The sequence below is a fragment of the Somniosus microcephalus genome, chromosome 10 (assembly GCF_052327205.1).
Source record: "Somniosus microcephalus isolate GS21.2 chromosome 10, FLI_Smic_1.0, whole genome shotgun sequence".
Classification (NCBI taxonomy): domain Eukaryota; kingdom Metazoa; phylum Chordata; class Chondrichthyes; order Squaliformes; family Somniosidae; genus Somniosus; species Somniosus microcephalus.
Genome location: NC_140996.1, coordinates 175,811,802 through 175,832,775, shown reverse-complemented (window position 1 = coordinate 175,832,775; position 20,974 = coordinate 175,811,802). Strand labels below are relative to the sequence as shown.

General features: G+C 45.9%; 1 protein-coding gene across 6 annotated transcripts in view; it reads right to left on the bottom strand.

Moving 5' to 3' along the window:
- LOC147111867 (tumor necrosis factor receptor superfamily member 19-like) overlaps positions 1-20,974 on the bottom strand; it is a 98,312-nt gene that overhangs the window by 36,105 nt on the left and 41,233 nt on the right. The gene's annotated exons all lie outside the window — the stretch shown is intronic.

Genomic DNA, 20,974 nt, shown 5'->3' with positions numbered 1-20,974 from the left:
CCAATTGATTTCCAGCGTGTGGGAAGCCTTGGCAATTGAGTATTTCCAGTCAGAAAGTCGCAGAATATGACATCATCATTGCTGCTGCTTTTAAGGTCCACAGCAAGCCTTGCTTCCTCTGCAGGCTTCCAACCTTCAACATTAAGATGGCACAGGAGCCTGCAGGAGGAACGGCCAGCAGGAGGGCCAGATCTGCGCCCAAATTTGATGAGGCTTCACTACAGGCATTACTGGATGGTGCTAGGGCCCACAGGGAGGTCCTCTTCCCTTCTTCAGGGAGGAAGACGCCTCCTAGCCAGACCAAGGCTGTGTGGCTAGAGGTGGCAGGTCAAGTCAACTGCTTGGGGCTCACACGAAGAACGTGGTTGCAGTGCAGGAAAAGATTCCATGATCTTCTTTGCACTGGAAAAGTAAGTACTGTATGATGTTTCCATCACCCTCAATCTGATCCCCATTGCCTTTCCTCACCAGCACTCAGCTTTAGTAATCTCTTCCTGCACATCCCACTAGACACTCACATCCATGCACCCTTACCCATTCCCTCTCTCGCTATGCTCACATTCACAGAACTATGCCACCATGCAGCCCTCACACTCCCTCTCACTCTGATGCTTTGACCACAACTGACAACACACAGGGAGGGCCCTTGGTATTGCAACCTCACTCCATCTTTGTCTCCTTCTAAGCATCTATGCTATGCAATCTCTGCACTCACTCCTTCACTCTCACTCAACCTCCACTTGTCTCCCTCATTGCAGGAAAAGAGAGCTCACAACAAGAGAGAGCGAGCCAGGACAGGAGGAGGGCCACCCTCATTAGCCCAGCTCACCCCCTGGGAGGAAGGCGTCCCAGAGATTGCTGGGGCTGACCGAGATGTGGACGTTGGGGAAGGACAGGCAGGAGCATCCCCGCAAGCTGGTGACAGAATAGTTTTCCATCTCTCTCATTGGCATTGCATGAGTCGCTGATAATGATTCTGAAGCTACATCATATGGACTTATGATCATCTGCAGAATGCAATGTGCATGTAACCTTGGCATCACATCGCTAACTTTTTCCTTGACTCCCCCACAGGACCATCGAGAGCTCCGATCCCCACTGTGCAGGGGGAAGAGCCTGAGCAGCCAGACGCCTCAGAGGAATCTGCAACCTCTGAGGGCGCAGCGTCAGCAGAAATAAGCGCACCCAGCACCAGCGCAGACACTCACACCTCGGTGGGACCTTCAGGACATAGAGTAGAGTTGTCACCTGGTGTATCACAGCTCACAAGTGAGCATCAACAGATTGTGGAGACAGGGACAGCAGTGGAGAGTCCTCGTTGGAGGGCGCAGGACGCTGCCAGCTCAGCTCAGCTGCATGTCGACCCTGTGCCTCTGGGTCCATCTGTAAGATCAGAGGTGATGGAACTCCAGGCACAGATGCAGGAGTCTCTGGCAGGTTTTGTCTCTAGGGTCGCTGCAAGTGTGGAGTGAATGGAGGAGTCCATAGCGAACATGAGCAGAGCCTTTGTGGAGTCATTGGCGCATGAACGCATCAACACGGAAAGGATGGCTACCTACGTGGAAATGATTGCTGCCTCCATGGTAAGGCTGGCTACGGTAGAGGAGAGGAGGGCTACGGCCATGAAGGAGGTTAATCGCCAGGGTATGGAAGACATGGTGAGTGTTCAGAATAGAATGACATCTCTTGAGGAGTGATGGGCATCTATTGAACAGAGAAACCAGACCTTCATGGAAGTCCTTCTGAGTAGGACTGCCATTGCAGATACGGGTCCCCATAGCCCCCCTGATGTGCAGCAAGCTGCTCTCAAGCCACTTGCAGGCACTGAGGGGGACCTGACCCATGAGAGGGAGGTTGGTGGCAGACCTCAAGGAAGTGGGGGCTCCTCTCCAAGCGCTCACACTTCCATGCCATTGCAGAGCCCTCGGTCAGAGCCCCGCCGGAGTAGACACCCGATGGAGATAGAGGTCTCAACCCCTGCACAGCCGCAGGAGCAGCAGACTGCTGGCGAGCCCTCACAGGCTCGCCATCCCAGAGGACGCCCGCCAAAGGTGTTGAGACAGGAGCAGCAGGAAAGTCAGCAAGGGGCCTCCACATCTGCTGAAGCCACAGGGGAAACCACTACGTAGGAGCACGTGTAAGAGAAAAATAAAGCACAGTCACAAGGGTAGTCACTTGGGTGAAATGCTGTGTATTTTGTGAAAATGCCATCAGTTGTGTGTTTTTCATAAAAATTCTGATGGCAACTTCTGCAGTTGTGGCGTGTGTCTTTTCGCGAATGGGGCTGGAGGTCCTCTGATGCCAAGAGGGGAAGGAAAAAAGGCCTCCCATGCTTCTGGTAGGTGCCTCAGTTGAGGAAGCGCTGAGTGAGGGTGGCGAGAGGGGTCTTGCAGGAGGTCACACTGGAGAAGTGTGTGAGGCTCCAACCTTCCACAGGTGTGGTTAGGCCTGGTAAAAGTTGCCCCAGACCTGAGACAACAAAGTCCTGCCTCCTGCAAATGATGACTGATCAAATATCCGCTTTAATGTTGGACCTGCAGCTGATAGTCAGCAAGCCAATAGTGTTCACGCCAAGTTTCACAGGCGTGCTCCCCACCAGGCGCGTTTTACGTGGGAAAAGGGTTAAACAGGCAAGGGCCTGTTAAAATGGGATTATAAAGGCCAATCAGTGCTGTTTATCATAGATCATAGATCATAGAGTTATACAGCACAGAAAGAGGCCCTTCGGCCCATCATGTCTGCGCCGTCCATCAAGCCCTGTCCAATCTAATCCCATTTTTCAGCATTTGGTCCATAGCCTTGTATGCAATGGCATTTCAAGTGCTCATCCAAATGCTTCTTGAATGTTGTGAGGGTTCCTGCCACTACCACCCTTTTAGGCAGTGAGTTCCAGACTCCAACCACCCTCTGGGTGAAAAAGTTCCTCCTCAAATCCCCTCTAAACCTCCTGCCCCTTACCTTGAATCTATGCCCCCTAGTTATTGACCCTTCTACTAAGGGGAAAAGTTCCTCTTTATCTACCCTATCTATGCCCCTCATCATTTTGTACACCTCAATCAGGTCCCCCCTCAGCCTTCTTTGCTCCAAGGAAAACAACCCCAGCCTGTTTAGTCTTTCTTCATAGCTGAGGCGCTCCATCCCAGGTAACATCCTGGTGAATCTTCTCTGCACCCTCTCCAAAGCAATCGCATCCTTCCTATAGTGAGGCGACCAGAACTGCACACAGTACTCCAGCTGAGGCCTTACCAGCGTTTTGTACAGCTCCATCATAACCTCCCTGCTCTTATATTCTATGCCTCGGCTAATGAAGGCAAGTATCCCATATGCCTTTTTAACCACCTTATCTACCTGTTCTGCTGCCTTCAGGGATCTATGTACATGTACACCAAGGTCCCTCTGTACTTCCTAGGGTCCTACCGCTCATTGTGTATTCCCTTGCCTTATTTGTCCGTCCAAAATGCATCACCTCGCACTTTTCAGGGTTAAATTCCATTTGCCACTTTTCCGCCCATCTGACCAACCCGTTTATATCATCCTGTAGCCTGAGGCTTTCCTCCTCGCAATTTACCACCCCACCAATTTTCGTGTCATCTGCGAACTTACTGATCATACCTTTTACATTCTCATCCAAATCATTTATGTAGATCACAAACAGCAAGGGACCCAGCACCGATCCCTGAGGTACCCCACTGGACACAGGCTTTCAGTCACAAAAGCAACCTTCGACCATCACCCTCTGCCTCCTGCCACTCAGCCAGTTTAGGATCCAACGTGCCAAGGCACCCTGGATCCCATGGGCTCTTACCTTCTTGACCAGTCTCCTATGCGGGACTTTGTCAAAAGCCTTACTGAAGTCCATGTATACCACATCCACAGCATCTCCCTCATCTACACACCTAGTCACCCCCTCGAAAAATTCAATCAGATTGGTCAGACATGATTTACCCTTGACAAAGCTATGCTGACTATCCCCGATTAATCCTTGCCTCTCCAAGTGGAGACTAATTTTGTCCCTCAGAATTTTTTCCAATAATTTCCCCACCACAGATGTTAGGCTCACTGGCCTGTAATTCCCTGGTTTATCCCTGCTACCCTTCTTGAATAATGGTACTACGTTAGCTGTTCTCCAGTCCTCTGGTACATCCCCTGTGGCCAGAGAGGTTCTGAAAATTTGTGTCAGAGCCCCTGCAATCTCCTCCTTTGCCTCACACAGCAGCCTGGGATACATCTCGTCCGGGCCTGGGGATTTATCCACTTTTTGGCCTGCTAAAACCGCTAGTACCTCCTCCCTCTCGATGCTAATATGTTCAAGTATATCACAGTCCCCTTGCCCGATTTCTATGTCTACATCGTCTTTCTCCATAGTGAACACAGATGCAAAAAATTCATTTAAAACCCCGCCTACATCATCTGGCTCTACACACAGATTGCCACTTTGGTCCCTAATGGGCCCTACCCTTTCCCTGGTTATCCTCTTGCCCTTAATATACTTATAAAACATCTTAGGATTTTCCTTTATTTTGCTCGCCAGTGTTATTTCATGGCCCCTCCTCGCCCTCCTAATTTCTTTTTTAAGTATGCCCCTGCACCTTTTATACTCCTCTAGGGCTTCCTCCGTCTTTAGTCTTTTGTAACTGCCAAAAGCCCCCCTTTTTTTCCTAATGTATTTTTGTATATCCCTTGTCATCCAAGGTTCCCTTTGCTTGTTGGTCCCACCCTTGACCTTTACGGGAACATGTTGGCATTGTACTCTCTCTATTTCCCTTCTGAAAGTCTCCCACTGCTTTGATGTGGATTTTCCTATAAGTAGCTGCTCCCAGTCCACTTTGGCCAGATCCTGCCTTATCATATTAAAATCGGCCTCCCCCAATTTAGAACCCTTATTTCCGGGCCATCTTTGTCTTTTTCCATGACCACCTGAAATCTCACCGAATTATGGTCACTGTCGCCAAAATGCTCTCCTACTGACACTTCCACCACTTGCCCGGCTACATTCCCTAGAATTAGGTCCAGTACCGCCCCCTCTCTTGTAGGACTTTCTACATGTTGGCTCAAAAAGCTCTCCTGGATGCACTTTAAGAATTCTGCACCCTCTAAGCCTTTCACACTCTGACTATCCCAATTAATATTGGGGAAGTTGAAATCCCCCACTATTATTACCCTATTATTTTCGCACTTCTCTGAGATTTGCCTACATATCTGTTCCTCTATCTCCCCCTGACTGTTTGGGGGCCTATAGTACACTCCCAGCAAAGTGCTTGCCCCCTTTTTGTTTTTAAGTTCTACCCATATGGCCTCATTAGAGGAACCCGCTAATATATCATCCCTCCTTACAGCAGTAATTGACTCCTTAATTAATATTGCAACACCCCCTCCCCTTTTACACCCCCCTCTGTCTCGCCTGAAGATTCTATACCCCGGAATATTGAGCTGCCAGTCCTGACCCTCCCTCAACCATGTCTCCGTGATAGTAACAATATCGTACTCCCATGTGTTTAGGGCTTTAAGGGCCCTAAAGACCAGTCCCGCCTGCTCAGACATGTAGTGTATGTGCCTTTAAGTCAGAACTACTTTTACAGCTCCTGTATACTGTAGTACTGGCAGTGACCACACCGGTATATAAGCTTTGCGCATGCCTCTGTACCCCCAGTCTAGAGATTACCCTCCTCCAGTAAAGACCTGTTATTTGTTAATGTACAGCATCCGTGTGATTATTTAATAATAGCATATCCACTGAACCACGGATCCAACAAGACACACCTAGGTTAAAATGGCGTGGAGGCGGGAACCAGGCGGGGGGGGTCCCGACCCCCAGTTTTTGCGATTTTAACCCCCTGCCCGCCTCAAAGCCCGCCTCACGGCCCAATGAAAATCGAGGCCGTAGTATCCTTCAACTGAAAATACCTTCAAGATGACAAGTCCTGCTTCCAAGTGTGGATTAAGTGAGTTCTTGCTTTTTTAAATAATGAATTTAACATTTAATAAAGAAATACTAAAAACAAAATATAATTTAATACAAAAATATGATTTTCAATTTTCCTGCAGAAATGCACATCTGTTGGCTAAGATTTAGCATAGTGTTGGTTTCTTTAACTCCGTCATGTACCTAAGGGGTTTAAAAAACAGCTTCACTCACTGAAGTCATGTTACAGCTTAACTTGATACAATTGTGACAGATTTTAGGCAGTTTGTCTGTGTCTGGCACACATGGGAAGGGCCAAGCCATTCAACTCAAGTACAAGCATCTTGTGGGATTTGTTCAAATATGTGTTTGATTGGCAGTTTTTTTTGCATGTAACAGACAATTTAAATCTGCTTGGTATTGGTCGCTGTTTTGAGGTATTTATCAAACTGTTGTGTTTAAGTCAAAGAAGTCTATCTCTAGCCTTCAAAGATAGTCAGGCCAGACAACTTCTATAAATGGTCAGTAAAAGAAAGGGATTGCTGTGTAAGAATACTGCTTATATCAATTGCAAACTATTTATTAATTTCTACTAACAGAGGAGATAGCTAAGCTTACAAACTACTGTAGAAATATAAGTTCTATTACTGCTACTATTTACTTGTTCTTTTACTGTTTAATAAATTTATTGGGCAGCTGAAGCCAAAATCAAAGTCTAGTGTAGTGTTATTCTGCTGCCTTCCAAAGACTAGGAGAATCGGGTAAAATTATGTAATAAAACCAGCAGCTGAAATAAATTGAAGAGGGGTCACTGTTTGGTCCCTGGGCACACAACAAATTTACTTAGCTATCTGGGCAAGTGAAAACACACTTTGGAACACAGCTCACCTCCGAGAGTTGTCAGAAACACGGAAGCAAAAAAAACAATCTGGAGTAAAGAAGCCCAAAAAACATTAACAACATGTATCAGTAATGGCCAGGTAAACTGATACACAAATGCAAGGGAATACAGGTGAGATGATTTTCACTTGGGGTAAAATGGTCATTACCAGAAAACATAAAAGTATTGAAGTTTTAGGAGAGGAACTAGTTTTGACACAGGCAGCGACTTGGATTCAAACCCAGTCGCGTCTGATGAGATTAAAGCTTCCTTTCTCTCCCTTTCAAATGTTGACTGACCTGCTCAGCAATTCCACCTTTACTTCACAGATTTCCAGTGTTTATGATTTCTTTAGCTTCAGCAACGATTTGTATTCAACTACAAAGTAATGACAGGCAATGTGCCTATTTAAGACCTATGCTGTATACTTTTCTGAATCTAAAAGCGTTAGATTTTAAGTGGTACACAAGTAACACTTCACTTTCACTAATATATACTAACAAATATAATTAAAGGAAAAAATTGCAGGTATGTACCTGAATTTTACATGTTGATCACTGGGACTGGCCAGATGGGCCAAGTCTTTGCTAGTTCTGCATGTTCCTATAATGCTCACCTTGAGTTTTGCAGCCTCTTCTCTACTAATTTTGTGTTTCTGACTGACAGGAAGGTTTTAATAACACTGTCCTCAGATGCGTTGCCAAATTAACAAGTGTTAAAACTTGTTCTTGGGGCTATTTAAGCCGTCAAGAATTGGAATTTACATCGATAATATCATAACAATATTTCCAGCCAATAACAGTACATACAAAAACACCATATTCACTTTCTAGTCATAACATGGATTACAAAGTGTAGGCTGCATTCACAGTGAAAACTTTCAAATTCTGCCTGTGGGAGGGAGCGGACAAGGTAATCACTCATCATTTCCATTTGATTGCCCCAGCCTGCAAAAAATTACACAAATATATCTATAATATATATATATATGATATAAATCCCCTTCCCCACTAATGTAAATGACGTTTTAAATAAATAAAGACATTGACAGAATTTTTTTTACTTTAAATTGAGAAGTCAAAATAAAGGGTCGATAGTGCAGATCACCAGTAAATGAAAACAGTAAATGTGAAGATAAGGAAATAAGGAAATGATTGGGTGACACCAAGCTTGGATTTTAAAAGCCTGAAGCTTATAGTAGAAAGGAAAGACTAAGGATGGTAAGGAGTGTCAGAATTCTGAGGTCTGGAAAAAGAGGGGCGGTCAGAAAATTACTTGATCAGAGTTTCTAAGTAAGACTCCCATTAACAGCTTAATTACAATCTGAACAGCCCTGCACTATTCTTCTGTAGCCCCAGCACTAGCAAACCTTCCCATCCCTGCTTTGCAGCTCTCTCCTCCAATCACAGCAACACAGTACCTCCTTCTGCTTCCACTTGCACACTTTGCACCTGCTAATGCCCTCACAATTACTAGGCACTCTTCCCCTCATCTACCACTTCTTTCACTCACCATGCATATGCTAAGCTGTGGCTCAGTGGGCAGCACACTCTAGGTGGGAGGGGCTAGGAGTGAGCCAGGTGTGACTGGTTGCCTAATTGCAGCTGGGTGTTGGAGGAAGTTTTGTAAAAAGTTGGTGGAGGGTTTTGGGTTGTTGTTTTCAGGTTTTAGGGCCTTTTTGGCCCACAAAAAACAGCCAGAGGGGTCCGGAGTGCCGGGCCCCTCAGAGGACAATATTCCCGAGAGGAATTTTATTAGGGAAGGAACTGTGGAGGGAAGGGGGAAAAAAAGGCCCAAAGATTTGGGTCGGGACCTCAGGAGGTTTGGTAAAGAAAATACGGTGGTGGTGCAATGTGAAGATAAGAAGATTCGAGCCTGGGATATAATCCAGGCGGTTCATGAGGACTGTGGTGAGGGAAGCTGTTTTGCCTGCCGACCAAAACCAAATGTGGGATTTGAGGTGACGGTCAGTGGCCGTGAGGAGGTGGAAAAACTGCTGCTCAGTCTGAAAGTTGGGGAGAAATTTTTGGAGGTGGCTCTGCTATATTCAGAGGAGGTGGTGGTTTCATTTTTGAACTTGCCTGTGTACAGCGAGGACGAAGTGCTGAGCAAAAAGTTGGGAGTCGTGGGACATTAAAATCTGTTCCGAAATAAAGAGGTACTATCCGGGAACACGGGTAGCAGACGGAACCCGGTATGTAAAGGTGCGGGTCCCAGAGGGGTGAGGTCTTTGCCTTACAGTATGAAGTTTGAGACACTGGAAGTACAGTACTTTCGTGTGCTCCACGATAACCAAGTAAAGGTGTGTTACTATTGTCTGGGACATGACCATCTCGTAAGAAACTGTCCTGATTTGTATTGTTACTATTGCGGTGAGTCGGGACATATCGCACGGAGCTGCAAGGCGGAGAGCTGTGGGGTGTGTCGTAAAGGCCCTGCCCGCTGTGAGTGTGTGGTGTGGCAGAAGGGAGCGAAATGAGTGATGAGGAGATGGGAGAAGGAGCAGGAGAGGAGTGTGGAACGGCCGGAGGTGCGGTGCAGTCGGAGGACACAGCCGGTAAAATGAAGGAAAAAGGAGCACAGGAAGAGGCAGAGGTTGGCGGAGATCGAGATGGAGATGGCGGAAAACACGGCGAGTGCTATGGAGAGGAATAAAGACAGCAGCGGGCAGCAAGGGTCGAGTGCAGACTCGAGCCTTAGTGCAGTTCGGCTCCCCCTGGGGAGTCTGGTGTCTGCGGGGGGAGAGAAGGCAGGAGCGGGGTGTGTGGTGGAAGTGAGTGCTCCAGGGAGAGGCGGGGAGTTGGATATTTTGGTGAGCGGGAGGGGGCAGGGCGGGGAGAGGGTGCAAGAGGCAGGAGCCTTAAAGGGACAGCAGAATGGGATCGGCGAGATAGAGACGTCAGAAGGGAACAATTTAGGTGCGCCATTGTCCCATGGAGTGAGGGAACAAGGTGCAAGGGTCAGAGGTAGAGACGTGGTCGAAGGGGGCAGCACAGTGGGAGAAACTGCGATAGCAGGAAGACTCTCTATGGGAGATGAAGTATCTGACGGGGAGCAGGATTATGTATCTGACGGGGAGCAGGCACAGGGGGTTGCAGAAGAGCTTGAGTGTGAGGAATTAGAGGGGGACAGAGACATGGAAGTCGGGGATGGGGTGGCATCATGTGGAAAGGGAAAGGTTAGTGAGGGGCAGAAGGAGGGAGAAAGGGCAGCTCCTGGGTCCAAAGTTAAGGCAAGGAAGAGGCTGAAACAGCAGGGAGGGGTCAAACAGGAGGGGAAAAAGAGCCGGAGGCTGCAGGAAAAAGCAACAGCTGCCCGAAAAGTTGAGAAGGAGCATGAGAGGAGGGAGGAGCCAGAGATTAAATGATGGGGAGATTATTGGGCATATTTCCCTTCTTTGGAGCCATGATTACATTGGTCTCGATCAATGTAAACGGACTGAGGGGTGAGAAGAAATTGCAGCAGTTGTTGCAGGGTTTTAAAGGCACGGACTTGTTGTGTCTGCAAGAAACCTTTTGGGATGAGGATATTCTAGAAAGAGTTCAGAAGGTTTGGAAGGGAGAGGTGTTTGCAAGTTGTGCAAACAATAACCGTAGAGGGGTGGCTGTTTTGGTGAGTCTGTCCATAGAAGAAGAACGTTGCCTTGGTGGACAAGGACACTGAGGGGAGATTTTTACGGCTAAGGGTAAAATTGGAGGGATTTAATTGCGATCTCTTTAATATCTATGCACCGAACGACCATTGCAAGCGTCGCGAGTTTTTTCGGGGGTTATTCACTGAAGCGGCAGAGGTGGAAAATCCTTGTATAGTGGGGGATTTTAATGTATTTTTATCTTGGATGGACATTTCAGCCCAGATGACCTTTAAAGAGGATAACTCCAGAGGGATGATTATAAAAATGATGGCAAATTTAAATCTGAGAGACTTATGGAGGGACCGGAACCCCATAAAAAGGGAGTTCTCCAGAGCAGGTTGGGTGGGTGATGTTTTAAAACAGAGCCGAATAGATTTTGTATTAATGCGGGAAGGGTTAAGTTCAGAGGTGATGGAGATTTATTATAAAAAGGTATTTTTTAGTGATCACTCGGCTTTGGTTCTTAGAATTAGGAACAGCAGAGTTAAGATCGGTTCAGGGGTGTGGATTTTAAACAATCAATACCTGAAGGAATGTGCTTATAAAGAAGGGATTATAAATATAATAAAGAATGCTCGGAAGGAACTTTTGTTCTTGAAAGAAAGAAGAGTTTGGTGGGACAATTTCAAATATGAGGTAAAAGTTTTTTCGGTACGTTATGGGAAAAAGAGGGCGGCAGCTAACTGGCATCGAGAAGAGAATATAAACAAAAGGTTTACAGATGTCTGTAAAGCAGTTGACGGAGGGGATAAGGGAGCTGAGACTAAGTTCCAGGTGCTAAAGGAAGAGTGGGAATTATTGCAAGCTGAAAAATGCAAGGGGGCCATTCTCTGTGCAAAGGCTAGAGATGCACTGGAGGGCGAAAGATGCACTCGATATTTTCCAGAGCAAGAGAAGCTGCGACAGAGATTATCGTTAATTGAGGAGTTGAAGGTTGGGGAGAAGATCATTCATGAAAGTGAGGAGATTTTGGAGGCAGCTAGCAGCTTTTATCAAGAGCTATATACAAAAGAAGACATTTCCAATTTGGAGATGGAGAAGGTTACTGCTTTTATTGAAAAGGGTTTAAAGGAGGATGAGAGAAGCATGTGTGATAAAGAAGTAGGATTAACGGAAATAAAAATAGCAATAAGTGGAATGAAGGGGGGGAAAAGCCCAGGGTCCGATGGACTAAGTGCAGAATTTTATAAGGAATTTTTCGAGGTTTTAAGTCCATTGCTCTTAGAAGTTTTTAAGGAAATTAAAATTGAGGGAAGCCTGGCCCCATCTATGAGGAGAGGTATCATAAGCTTAGCTTATAAAAATAAAGGGGATAGACGGGATCTGAAGAATTGGAGGCCCATCACACTATTAAATGTGGATTATAAGATCTTGGCGAGGGTTATGGCAAATCGTTTGAAGGAGGTGTTACCGGAGATAGTTTGGCCCTCTCAGTCCTATGGAGTCATTGGCTGGGACATCGCAGACTCTGTGGTCTCAATCCGAGATGCGATAGAGCTCATGGAAGAGAGTGGGAGGGAGGCTTATGTATTAAAGATAGATCAAGAGAAAGCCTTTGATAGGGTCTCTCATGAGTTTTTATTGAAGGTTTTGGAAGCATTTGGTTTCAAGGAAAATTTCATTCAGTGGATAAGGATTTTTTATTCAAGCATATTTAGCTGTGTTAAATGTAATGGTTTTTTATCTAAGTATTTTCCAATACAGAGATCAGTGTGACAGGGTTGTCCCCTGTCCCCACTGCTGTACACATCGGTAGCAGAACCATTAGGTTACATGATGCGAAAGAAACAAGGTGTAGTTGGGATTGTGGTACCCAGTTCCGGGCTGGTGTCGGTGATACACCAATATGCAGATGACACAACCTTAACATTGAGAAATGGGGAGTCAGTGAGGAAAGCTATGGAGGTAGTGGAGGAATATTGTAGAGCTTCGGGTGCCAGAGTGAATTATAGTAAGTCCCAATGCCTGGTTGCAGGGAGGGGTAAGGGGGAATGTCCCTTTAAGGTGGTGGAGGTTTTGGAAGTTCTGGGGGTGCATATGGGGTGCAAGAAAGACAGGGAAGAAGTGGATCGATTAAATTGGGAACCGAAGGTTATGAAAATTAAAAAGATTTTGGGAAGATGGGAAAGAAGGTGGTTGAAAGTGCAAAGAAGAGCGACAGTGGTGTCTGCTCTCCTGCTATCTAAGCTATGGTACTTATTGACGGTGGAGGATATTCCTGAGTGGGCAGAAAAGTCCATCCGAGAGGCTTGTGTGAGGTTTTTATGGGAAGGGAAACCAGCCTTGGTGGCTTACAATACCATCATTGGACGGAGAAATCAGGGAGGACTCAACTTCCCAGATATTGATTTGAAGAAAAAATCCTTGAGAATCAAATGGGTGAAGAGATTTCTTCAGAAGTCAAATTCAAGTTTTTGGAAGAGTTGTTTTGAGCATTTTTTTAAATGAAGTGGGATAGGAGGGCAGGGGATATTGTATATGGAATACAATAATATGTTCTTGAAATCGATTAAGCTTCTCCCTAGGTTTTATAAGGGGGTTGTAGAGACTTGGGCTCAATTTTTAAAAAGTGTGCAGTTTATGCCCAAGGGGACTGAGGAATTTTTAGAACAGCCTTTATTTTTGAACAGGTGGGTCAACATCGAAGGAGAGGTTTTATTTAATCAGGCTTTTATAAAAGCTGGGATTATATCGGTGAAAGATGTATTATACGAGGTGATTCCAGGTTGGTTGCCGGAAGCGATAGTGAGGGACATGGTGTGGGAGGAGGTAGAAGGAAAAGCAATAGAAATCATGTATGAGAAGATTGTGAGGGCAATGCCACAGGATTGGATGGAAGAAATAAATGCGGAAATCTCCAAAGGAAGTAAAATGCGTCCTGCTTTTCCAAGCTTTGTACTGGAGAAAGGGGGAGAGTTAGTCCAATTTGACAACTGTAATACTCGAGATTTCTATGAGGTATTCAGAGAATGGAGATTCAAGACACCTGCTGGTCAGGAGTTTTGGCAGAGTATATACCCACAGCTGGACTTCAACAGGATTTGGAAGGGAGTGTGGGCAAATTTTAAATGCCCAGAATGGATTGAACTGGATTTCAAATTGGCTCATAACCGGATTTTTACCATGACGGTCTTGTGCAAGATTGGACGAGTGGAAGCGGCAACTTGCCCAATGTGTGGGACACCGGATGAGACTCTGTCCCATTTACTGGTGTTATGTCCGCAGTTAAATGACTTTAAGTACTATGTTCGACAGTTGTGTGAAGCTTTTTTGCTGGGTGGGGACCGAACAGCGAGAATGGGAATCCCGTGGGACTCAATTTTGAGATGGGGATTGCAGGAGAGTCTGCCAGAGTCTAGCGGAGCGGCAATTAATTTAATGTTCAGTTTGGCTAGATTCGTGATTGTGCAAAGAAGGAATGCTCTGTTTTTTAAGGGGAGGAGAATCAATCTAAAAGAGTATTTTAAATACAAACTAAAAGACCATTATAAGGCTCTGTGGATGTTTTATTCAGAAAGGAATTTAAGGACAGTATTTTACAACCAATTTTTAAAGTACAATCGATTAATATATGTTACAGGTGACAAATTAAACTTCAGGTTTTGATGTTAAAATGTGGTGGCGGAATGGCTGTGCAGGGCGGTGGAATTGATTTGTATCATACAATGTAATGATCACGATGTTGTAAATGTTCTTAATGTTCAATAAAGTAATATAAAAAAAGTGGGCAGCACACTCTCCTCTGAATCATGAAGGTTGTGGGTTCAAGTCCCACTCCAGGGACTTTGAGCACATAAAGCTAGGCTGACACTCCAGTGCAGTGCTGAGGGAGTGCTGCACTGTCGGAGGGTGCTGTCTTTCGGGTGAGATGTTAAACCGAGGCCCCGTCTGCTCTCTCAGGTGGACGTAAAATATCCCATGGCACTATTTTGAAGAAGAGCGGGGGGGGTTATCCCCAGTGTCCTGGCCAATATTTATCCCTCAATCAACATCACAAAAACAGATTATCTGGTCATTATCACATTGCGGTTTGTGGGAGCTTGCTGTGCACAAATTGGCTGCCGTGTTTCCCACATTACAACAGTGACTACACTACAAAAGTACTTAATTGGCTGTAAAGCGCTTTGAGACATCCGGTGGTTGTGAAAGGTGTTATATAAATGCAAGGCTTGCTTTCTTTCTTTAAGCTGCCACAGGCATTTTCACATCCCTTCAACAGGCCACATACTAACACACTCCCACTCTTCTTACAGGACAAGCTGGCACACAAGAAGGAGCTCTCCAGATCTGGAGGAGGCCCATCATCTGTCCAGGAGCTCGCGCCGATGGAGGAGGTGGTAATCAATGTCGTGGACAAAGGGAGAGGTCAAAGTGTGGCAAATGCGAGGCTGGAGGCAGCAGCCTGCAGGGTGCTTGACCATCTTCCTCTCTTTCTCTTGAGACTGACCTCTCCCTCACACATGAAAGACAATCTAATGACCCAATGTGCAGCCACTCATCTGCTGCTTTCCATTGCCTTGAAGTACTATTTCCTGACTGTATCCCTTCTTTCAAGGTCATTTGGAAGTCCCAAGACCATCTGCAACAGAAAAAGATGAGAGCAGCCTACCTGAATAAGTACTGTCACTCACTCTGACCCTTGCAAGCACCAACTCAGAAATTGATACTCTGCTTACTTTATGAACTGCGTTTCAGGGGTCTGCACTGAGTAATTTACTGCACACTGGTGAGCAGACGCGAGGGCAGGAGAAAAGACTGACACAGAAACCAGTTCTCTAGAGGGTCAGCTCCTGTCCTAGCTCTGTTATAGAGGGTGCAGATGAGGACTTCCAGGGCCTAGCCTTTAAAAGACTAATAGGTGTGCATCAGAAGTTGTTTGGTGCATGGAGCCCCTGCACCATGTCGGACAATGTGGAGGAGTCCACTTCCAACTTGTGTGGGGTCATAGTGCATGGCACTGAGACAATGCACTCAACCATGCAGCGTGTGGTCAGTGGTGGTGCCCTCAGTAATGGAGCCAGTGGTGACACCGCTCTAACAGCTTCAATGAAAGCTCAATGTGGTGCCTTCAGGCTCTTGGCTCTAGCATCTCCACAGGCTTCAACAGTTTGTGTGAAAGCATGGTGGATAGGGGTTTCAGTACAGTCACAACTCACCTGCAGCGGGGAGCCCACAGCTTGTCGACGGCCTCATACTGACAAGAACAGGTGGGCAGTGGGCCAATAGTTAAAATCAGCCATAGTATGACTAACACTCAGTAATTAGAGACTACATCAGTTTCATGAATTTCAATGTGTTTAATGAATCATTCAGCGGTGATATCAAAAGTATCAATTCCTTTGGAGTTCCAGGCCTCGTGGACCTCTCACTGCTGGTGGGGCCCACCTTCCCACCCAGAGGCCAGTATTCCTGATTGCACTCAGTGTATCAGCTTCCAGTTCCAGTTCGATGACGGTGAAGAGAAAACTCCCGTTGTAGGGAATCTCCGCCCCACCAGAGCCATCCACTAATGTCATTAGCTTTGTAATGGATGAATGGAGATTCCGCACCTTACAAGGCTGACTAATAAATCCCAGAAACTTTCAGTAGGATCCACCGGATTGCCAAGGAAATTTGATGTCCTTACTTAGGTCAGATCTCCTAGTTACAAATGAAATACAATCTTTGGGGATATGCACTATAATTTAAAGGCTAATGGCTAAAGTGTTTGAGAGCATCTACAGGAAATTGGGATTTTGATGCTGGGCTCCTAATGAACAGGATTGGTGAATGATGTCACAGAGTTTCATCAATAAGAAGAGAAAGAGTGGCTGCTCTACTGTCTGTAGCTTTTCAATTTAAGGTGAACTCTTCCTTTGTAAGTTCAACATATTGTGTAATCATGCGCCTGCCTGCCCAAGATCTCAGGTGAACCGGTTTACCTGATGAGGAGGAATTTCTTCACCCAGAGAGTGGTGAACCTGTGGAATTCTCTACCACAAAAGGCAGTTGAGGCCAATTCATTAAATATGTTCAAGAAGGAGTTAGGTATATTTCTTAAGGCTAAAGGGATCAAGGGATATGGGGAGAAAGCAGGGACAGGATACTGAATTTGAATGATCAGCCATGATCTCATTAAATGGTGGAGCGGGTTCGAGGGGCCGAATGGCCTACTCCTCCTATCTTCTATGTTTCTATATTTACTTTAATGTAGAACATGGAAAGTAAAAATTGTACCTTTGTGTCTGATCTAAATCAATCCCTTTGTACAGACATGAAAAATATTAAGATTGGTGCCAGTTCATGGAACAGTGGCAATCACTTAAACAATATTTCTTTTGTTTTCATTTCGAAAGCAAATTCCAAAGCTATCAAAATCAAAATCGCCACATAAGAAATAGGAGCAGGAGTAGGCCATACGGCCCCTCGGGCCTGCTCCGCCATTCAATAGGATCATGGCTGATCTGAACCTAGACTCACGTCCACTTCCCTGCCCTCTCCCCGTAACCCCTAATTCCCTTATCTGCTAGGAAAATGTCTATCTCCATTTTAAATGTATTTAATGTTGCAGCTTCCACAGCTCTCTGGGGTAGCAAATTCCATAGATTTACTACCCTCTGAGTGAAGAAGTTTCTCCTCATCTCAGTTTTGAAAGGGCAGCCCCTTATTCTAAGATTATGCCCCCTAGTTCTAATCTCACCCATCAGTGGAAACATCCTCACCACATCCACCCGATCAAGCCCCCTCACAATCTTATATGTTTCGATAAGATCGCCTTTCATTCTTCTGAACTCCAATGAGTAGAGTCCCAACCTACTCAACCTTTCCTCATACGTCAACCCCCTCATCTCTGGAATCAACCGAGTGAACCTTCTCTGAACCGCCTCGAGAGCAAGTACAGGAAACTTTGTGCTATCCGGCACCCATGGGACCGAGCTACTGCTGTTTTTTTAAAAGCTCCGGATAGACCAGCGTCAATGTTATCAGATAGGAGCTTTTCATCGCAGTATCTGACCACAAACACTGTTGCTCAGCAACAGCTTGTAAACACTCGGCCCAGTAGCTTGGCAGCGTCTCTGAAGCTGTTGCTAAGCGACAAAGACACTTTCCAGAGCCTGCCTGTGAAAAGAATGCTAGGAGAAAAAAAAACACCTAACCAAAACGGCTGCTGATTTCTGCCGTTAGATCAAAGTTGCCGGACATTCAACTTCCGGATAGCACAAAGTTTCCTGTATATCTTTTCTTAAATATGGAAACCAAAACTGCACACAGTATTCCAGGTGTGGCCTCACCAATACCCTGTATAACTGCAGCAAGACTTCCCTGTTTTTATACTCCATCCCCCTTGCAATAAAAGCCAAGATTCCATTGGCCTTCCTGATCACCTGCTGCACCTGCATACTAACTTTTTGTGTTTCATGCACCAGGACCCCCAGATCCCTTTGTACTGTAGCACTTTGCAGTTTCTCTCCATTTAGATAATAACTTGCTCTTTGATTTTTTCTGCCAAAGTGCATAACCTCACACTTTCCAACATTATATTGCATCTGCCAAATCTCTGCCCATTCTTCTCTATGTATTAAGTTCAGCTTCAGATACCAATAAAACCTATTCACCATGCACAGATATATATTGTGTGTGTGTGAGTATTTTGGGGGGATAGATTTGAACTAAAAAATGGGAAACTGGGAAGAATGTAATCACTAGGAAATTAAAAGTTGCACCACAACATAGCTGAACTGCTCTGATAACCGGCAGAAGCAATACAATAATAAAATGATGTAGAAAGAGCAAATACTAATTGCTTAGATATTTGTGTTGTCCTTGAACTGTGAATATAAAAATTCCACTTCCCATAACTGATGAGTGGGTCTGACTGAATGACACAGAGGAACACAGCCAAGCGTTTGTTACCATGTTGGCTCTACCAACTGAATGAAAGTTGGCTCCTCCAGCTGCTCATTGTATTTTCATTTCATACCATGGATAAAAACAGAAATTGAGGTAAAAATTGAATACGGCCTGTGTTCGGGGGCATATGGTGTGCATGGAGTGCTACCCCAACCGGGAAACCCGAGGCTCACCTAAGACCGGGGCTCAGGTCTCATTTCAATCATTTGGGTGAGCTGCCGGTGCCTGCTCCTTTTAAAAAAAAAACACATTCTTTGGTGGTGGTCGCTGCTTAGGCCGCAGCGACCACTGAAGAACCCTGACATCCTGTTCTCACATGACAGCCACAAACATGCACTTTCCAACTGATAGCGATTAAGAATAGGGATCCTGGCAGATTTTTTTCACTCCCCAGCCCAAAACCACTGAGACCAATTTTAGTAGATCAGTTGCATGGGTGTAGCCACAACAATACTCAAGCTGGTTGACACTATCCAGGACAGATCAATTTGCTCGATCAGCTCTCCTGCCACTGGACTCAATATTCAGCCCCTCCAACACCAGTGCACTGTGGCTGTAGTATGTACTACCTATGGAATGCACTCCAGCAATTTACCAAGCTTACTTCAGCAGCACCTTCCAGGTTCATGATGTCTACCACTGGGAAGGACAAGAGCAGCAATATAATTGGAATGCCATCACCTCCAAGTTCCCCTCCAACTCACATACCTTCCTGACTCATGACATATGTCGCCAAACTCACATACCTTCCTGACTCATGACATATAGGGCTAAAAATTTAGTGGCACTGCGTTTGGGGCGCCACGCTCGCCTGGGCGCCGGAATTTGCGCTCCGGGTGGAGCCGCTTGCGCCCTCCCGATATTCAGTTGGAGCGCCCCAAGAGGGACTTGGGGCGCTCAAACTGAATATCGCAGCGCTACGTGCCGCAGCGCCACATGCTGCGGCACGGCGTGCTGCGGTACTGCAGGCCTTCCTCCCCTTCTTAAGGGGGAGGGGCCTGCACCAGCGCGATCACCGATCGCCGGCAAAAGAGCCCGGCACCGAGGAGAAGTGCCGGGCTCTTGGGACACAGCCGGCACTGTCCGGGGGGGGGGGGAAATCAGGAGGCTGGGGAGGGTGGCGCAAGGGGGTGCTGGCAGGCGGCCACCGAAAAAAAAGGGCCGCCCCGCACCTCCATCTTAATTTGCGCCACTACCGCCACAGGTAGGCCCCGTGAACCGGTCGCGATTTGCGACCGGCGCTACGGGGGGGGGGGGCGCGACCCAATATTGCGCTCGGGGCGGTAGCGGGGCGCTGCGCACACCGATGATGTAATCGGTGGCGGCGCAGCACTACAGGCTAACAGCGCCATTAGCGTCCCGCTAAATATCGCGGGAGGCGTGGCCAGTGGCGCTAAAGCCACTGAGTGCCCTCTTTAGGCGCTAACTGGTGGCGCAGCCCACCGAATTTCTAGGCCATAATGTTGCCGCTGGTATTCTGGAATTCCTTACCTAACAAAATGGTGGGAGTTCCATCACCACAAGGAAGCAGTGATTCAAGAAGAAGGCCATCTGCCACCTTCTCAGAATAACTAGGGATGGGAAATAAATGTGGCATTGTCAGCATCACCGACATCCCAAGAAAAAATGTAAAAAGGCAAACCAGGATTAAAAACTGGGGTCTTCCTAGTCTCTGTGACTCAATGGGATCTTCCTAGTCTCTGTGACTCATTAGCAAACTGGGCAGTGTGATCACTAAGGAAGCATTGCTAGATCTTTTAGGTGGAAAAGTATAGTATGCTAGCCCAAGGATCTTGGGTAAAAGCAGGCTTGGCTGTGATGCCTTCAGTGGATTAATTGCCTATCAATGCTCGCTGGGTTCATACATGAGGAATGCTACTCTAGGGCTGTGGGAACCATACTCGAGCAAGAGAGGGGAGAAAAGGAGCGAAAACTGAGGGGGAAAGTTAAAAAAAAATCAACTAATCTCACATATGGACAGCAGTAGAGGGAAAGAACACAATCTTTGCAGGTCAGGATAAAAGAGGCTGGATTTTTTTAATGTAATTAAAAATGAGTAGAAAAGGAAACCTAAATTAAATCTCCTTTTGCAAGAGAAGAATTCAGAGGCTGAATTCAGTTAAAGTTCTTGCATCAAATATTTTTCTAAGAATTGCTCAGGCTGCAAAGTTAAAAGCTTGTGTTGAAGTACCTCATTGTGATATTGTCAGCAGATGGAGTCATCCATCAGCCCATTTCTATTTATTTTTACACCTGAATGTGTGCTTGTTCAGTCTGGAGCACACTGGCCTGACCACAAGCAAATAGCAGTCTTCTGAAGATTGCCATAACGGGATAAGGATGTATTAACATTCAATGGGATTTCCCCTCCACTCCCCTTCTTCCTGAATTATATTTATTCTCACAGAACAAAACTGACAGGTCTGTCATCAGTTGAGCAAATCAATCTACAAACAATTCAAATAAGGTTTTTTTAAACTTTAATAAAAACAAATTTACAGCGCTGCAGATCGGGACTACACTTTATTTAATTATTCAAGTGGAAAACCTTTTTAAGGAATATAAAAGAAAGAAAAAAATAACCCAAGAGGCTCACAAAGAGGCCTTAATGTTGATGTGGGTTCAACCACTTAACATTTCAGAGGAAGAACTTCAACAAGCAATGCTG